We start from the raw sequence: 6,000 nt of genomic DNA on the forward strand, positions 1-6,000 counted from the left end.
ACAGAGTTCTCAGCATCCTAAGATGTATGAAAAAATATATAGCAGTGATGAGGTCCAGGACAACAAGTGAAGTAAGGAGCTATCTCAATGTAATGGTAGAAATATACAGTGTATTCCACTGGAAGAGTTCAAGTTCTCCTGCATGGTTGAGTTTAATTTGTGCAAACCATCAATATTGAGTCCTTTCTCTTGGAGACCACAGCACAAACAATAGAAACTTGAGTTTGATTTAGCATTAGGGAAACAGATTGTGTCATATGTATGCATTTATAATAAGAAACATGGGATATTTAGATAAATATTTCACTTGTATTTCCTACACTAAAATAACCTGTTAATTGTAAAAGATAGGGTAGGACAAATAATTTTTCTCTATAGCCCCTAACTGACTTTGTGCCTTACAGCTCTTTCTCCCGCCACCTCCTGGACATACGTGTAGCCCTTAACTGTTCCTCTAACCTTCTTGACAATATCTAAATTGCCCAAACAATGACGCTAATCCATAAGGTCAGATTCTCCCTCTTCCAAGAACCATCCTTGCCTAACTTTTCTCCAAAACTAGCAAAACTTTGACTTACTTAATCCTGCTAATACCCTATAAATCTTTCCTACATCTGTGCCCAAATTAGAACTATCTTGTAGAATCTTCAAATAAAAGCTTTGACTGTCTTCCACATAAAAATAAAAACAATGTATAGTTTTTATTTAGAAAAGTAATATTTAAATAATCAAAACATAGAAATAATAATACAAAATGTAAAACTTAACATGTGAAGAGTGTATGGAAGTCCCCTACCTGAGTGCAGGGAAACATTATTTTGAAATAGACAAAGACAATTTGTAATTCCAGGGTATTAACTATTAAGCTCATTTGTGTTTCATTTTCAGAATAGAAATTACCTAGAGCTATTATTCCGGACTATTCTGAAGTTGATTGCTACATGAAATAAAGGGTTGTTGATATGTTAAACAAAAAACAACAAAAACAATGTAAAAAAACCCACATGCCTACCACATGATCCACATGATCTTCTTATATCCAGGGTCACATTAAGGAAATAATTTTATGGTGTTAAATCTTTCTTTTTCATATTTCCCAGCAGAAACCTGTTTGAGCTTTTCTTGTCAAAAAGCATTGTTGATGATCTCTGGTTTCAGCCAATTGCTTTCAAGCTACTCAGAAACCGCCAAATATATCATTTGAAATTTGTCTAAAAATTTAATATGCATATAATTCACATTATATGTGATTGTTATTAAATTGAAGATTTGATTTTGCTAGTCTAGGTGTATCTCAATTTTCTGCATTTCTAACAAACTTCCAAATGATGCCAATGCTTCTAGAGCACCGGCCTTATTTTTAAGGCTTTACTTGGACAGAACTATTCAGCTCAATTTCACACATACGCTCCTAATAGTCATGTCCCAGAATTCTAGCAGGCATCTGGAAACCTGCTTCCTCACCATATTCTCTTTTGCCCAGCTTCCTCTGCCTTCCTGATAGTTTACATTTTCCTATGGGTTTTCATGCTTTCTTCCTTTTACACCTACTATTGATGCCTGTGTAATGTGACACCTCCATTTAACAAAATGGAAATTTCTTAATTATTTCGCACTGAGACCGTTAGTTATATTTGCATCTGTATATGCACAGAATACTATACCTCACTTTTATCATCATGCATTGTACTAGTCAGTTTCTTGACCAGGAATGTTTGAATTAATTGTAGTATTCTTCAAATTTAGGAAAACATTTGGTATAAGCCAGGATAACATGAATGTTTATGTTTAAATTTTTACTAATTTATGTGTTTACTAAATGAAAAATAAAGGGAAGAGAGAAAATGGAAATGGGATTTTAGAGATGAAAACAATGGAGCTTGTTATTTTTAAAGTATACCCTACAAATGCCCATTTTCAATTTTACCTAAAGTGTCTAAAGTTATTTTTACCCTGAGTTGTCTAGGTAATATGTGATATTCGTCTCCATAGTTAGATTTTACCCTGACTCCACATTTCAACTCTCTCTATTAGCTCAGGGAATGTTCAAGCTATCTTATGAAATAGGGACAGATGAATTAAAGGGACCCACGGACTTTGATAATAAAGAAGAATAACAAGCTTCCACAAGAATAGTAATAGGCTTGCTCAAAATCAAATCTGCATTTTAATAAGATCCACATACAATGTGAATGGAAGTTGATGGTGACAGCCAATCATTTTATGGTGGGCATTCATCTTCCACAATTTCAGTGCTCTTCCTGCTTCACAAAATGAAGGGAAATGCTTCTTGGGAAGATGAAGAGATTTACCAAATGAAATAAGTTGAATTGAAGAAAATAGAATGGAATGCAGAATTTCCACATGCCTGTAAAAATGATCACTTCACATACCATTGCCAGGCTAAACCGCATAGTTACCACCTATGCATCTAAATAATTTCAGTCCGTTTCTCAATCATAACATTGATCTTTATTTATCCGAAAATATTTTGTTGACTAATGTCTTATATTATTAAAGTGACAGTTTGAAAATCAGGTTAACTACAGAATTGAGGACATTATAGTCAACTTACACTCCTCCTTCAAGGACTGTTTTACTCTTGCCCTTGTGTTTCAAACACCTTGCCAAACCCCATTCTTTGTGAATAAGAAAGTATATTGAGAGGAATCACCTGTGAAGTATAATAATAAAACGATCTTTAAATACATGCAAACACCCAATAGTCTTTGTTTCTCAGGTCTGCTCCAGGGAAGCTATTAACTGGAAATGAAGTAGATTTAGACAATTTTTTTAAAAAAATAGCACTAAAGATCAAGTGTTTAGATTCTTGAACTAGACGTCAGTTTATTGCTCTTTCAAACTTCTCTGCTATTGACAACAACAAAACATACAGATTTGAAAAACATTTATTTAGATATTAACTGCATTCTTACAAAGTCAATGACACAAGAATCTATACAATAACAAAAGAATTTCTGCCTTGGCAAAAATAAAATATGCTTTTTTTCAATGCAAATAATGTAAATGTTTGCTACAAGAAACTATTGAATTGCTTCTCTCTAAGCATCAGGGGAGTACTGAAACATGATTTTAGCTTCTAATATTGCATTGTGCATTTTTGTCATGTATATTAGAATGTTAAATTCATACAATTAAATCATAAAATATATCAATTAATTAATCTTCAATGTATCGTTAATTAATTTTAAAATTCTAAAATTGTTTTACTGAGTTTTTATCTTCTCTTGTCATTTCTGTTAAATACAGGGACAAACAATGGAATTTGGCGAGGGACATATTTAAATCTTGGCATTGCTCACTTATTCTTGGGCAACCTAGTTTTAATCTTCAATTCTCATTTTACTCATCTGTGAAATGAACACATGATTACATACAGAATATTTGTTTGGATTAAACAAGCTAATGAATGTAAAACACCTATTAAATGTTTATTTTATGGGCATTCTAAAATAGCACTTGGTGTTATTCCTATTACTTTTACTACTAAACTAATATATTTTCATAATTATTAAAAATTCACAAGCACTGTTCAAGGTCTTTCAAGTATTTTGATAAACTTGATCAATAAGCTTAGCATTCAAAGTCATAATAGAACAGTAGTTTACTATTCAAAGTCATAATAGAACAGTAGTTTAATGAATGGATGCTGATATCAAGCATGTATTCAAGTTTCAAGTACTCTATATGTTAGTTCAAATTTTTAGTCTATGTTTTCTCAACTGCGTGCATTTATACATATATGATTACATCGTAACACTTTTTGGCATGGAGTTAATTTGAAATTAATCTGGAAAAATTTAGCAGAGAACATAAAGTACTATTTCTCTTGCCTGTCTCTCCCATTATGAGAGATATATAGTGCTTATTCAAAAGCTGGGAATAATGATATCATTTCTCCTCCTTTTTTTTATATACTACACTGTTCTTCCAGGTAGGTCGCAAAAAGGGATTAGGCTTCGCTCTCCCTCTAGGAAAGTGATCTCCATCTTCTAGATGAAGATACACAACATTTTCACAAATGTGTCAAGGTGATGGCTTGATTATAGCAATGGGAAGTTTTTATTCAAATAGTGTCTGAATGTTTGTCTGCCGAGGTCACTGGGCACACAGATGATATATGAAAGCAACTTCTCATGTGGATACTGGGCTCCCCACTGGCAATTCTAGGTAGGCACCTTCTACATAGCTAACACACCTCCTGGGCACTTGTAAAATGTTCCATAAAAATGCCACCCTCTTGATTCACTAGAACTATTTGCCCAGCATCTCATTCTTGGACCCCTCTTCAGGGTTAAGGATCTTTCCTGCTTTCCCTTTCTTTCTGGACATTTTCAGCTTATTAGCTACAATCCATTTACCCCTCTCTACCAAAGCCTACACTGATCTTCTGTCTATCATCTGCCTGACATCCAATCAGGAGAAAATTTAACATATAAAATTAGAGTCCAACCACAGCTAATATGCAACCTGTAAGCTGATGGTACTAGACATTTAAATATCTAGTGTTGGCATTACTAAATGTTAAAATGTTGACATTATCAGATATTAAGATATCAAAACTCTTCCATACTTGCTATGCGGCCACCACACCTTAAATACTGTTTGTCTCTTCTGCTGCTATAGAATTTCACCTGGAACCCCCTCTCCTCAAATATCCCCATGATCCAGAAACTAAATGATCAGTGCTTGGCGCAGTAGAAGCTTTCTAGGATTTCATGCCAATGCCATGGCCGGTATCTGTGATTAACAATTTCTTGTGCTCTAAGTGGTATCATTGTTCACTTCTAACAGGGGAGGGAAAAGAGATGTCAGAGGTTATGGACGTTGCAGAGCTTTGCTTCAAACCTGGTCAGCCCTGAATGTCTTACTCCCAACCAACATCCTGTCTGGCCAGAAAAATCTGTTTTAGTCTAACTAAATATAACATTCTTATTAACAATTTTGTGACTTAATTCACAATAAAGATATGGAATATATACTAATCTTAGGCCTCGTTTTAAGCATTATAGCAATATTATGCAATTTTTAGCTTAGCAGCCAGTAGAAGCTTTCACATAATAATGAAAATCATTGATGTTAAAAGTAATTCTCTACATATCAAAAGTAAAAGACTTGTTTCTATCAATAAATAAGAAGTCATTGGAAGAGCTTGATGTTATTTTCTAGGAAACACTGTGGTCTAGATAGGGGCACTGCTCAGAAAAAGACAACTGCATTAATAATTTAAAAGCAAAACGAAAACAAAATAAATACCTCAGCAAACATTTCTAAGATACATAAAATTTTTAGAACTATTTTTGAAAGATTTAGTAAACTGTATGCACTAAACACAACTTTGATAAGCAGCTATATATATTTAAATATTGATCTATATTAGAAATTAAATGGTATGTGAGTACATATTATATAGTGTTTTAAAATACTTTGCTAAATATCACTCTGGAGGTATTATAAAAAACAAATCCCCCATCCATGCAAGGAGGGCTCTATTTAGAACAAGAATAGTCTTGATGCTTCTCAAGAAGAAGTCAGTAATGTAATTTTTTCCCAGAATAGGCTGTGCTGTTTTTATACTATATACAAAAGGTACTTCTCATAATATCTCTATGAAAATATTGTTTCTCTATCAAAATAACTTAAATATGCTTTTCCTGCTGAATTTGTTTCATTGGTTCTTCTTTAGTCATGTTATTATTTAATGTTTCTGTCTTCTCCCAAAATTCATATGCTGAAGCTTAATCCCCAATGGGAATGAGGTCTTCAGGAGGTGATTAGATCCTCATGAATGGGATTTGCTCCTTATAAAAGAGGTCCAATGAGGATGCTCTAAGAGTGCGTTATCTGTGAGGGAAGGACTCTTACCAGACATGAAATCTGACAGTACTTTGATCTTGGAACTCCCAGCCTCCAGAACTGTGAGAAATAAATGTTTGTTGTTGATAAGCCACCCAGCCTCTGGTATCTTTGTTATATCAG

The sequence above is a fragment of the Pan troglodytes genome, chromosome 4 (assembly GCF_028858775.2).
Source record: "Pan troglodytes isolate AG18354 chromosome 4, NHGRI_mPanTro3-v2.0_pri, whole genome shotgun sequence".
Taxonomy (NCBI): Eukaryota; Metazoa; Chordata; class Mammalia; order Primates; family Hominidae; genus Pan; species Pan troglodytes.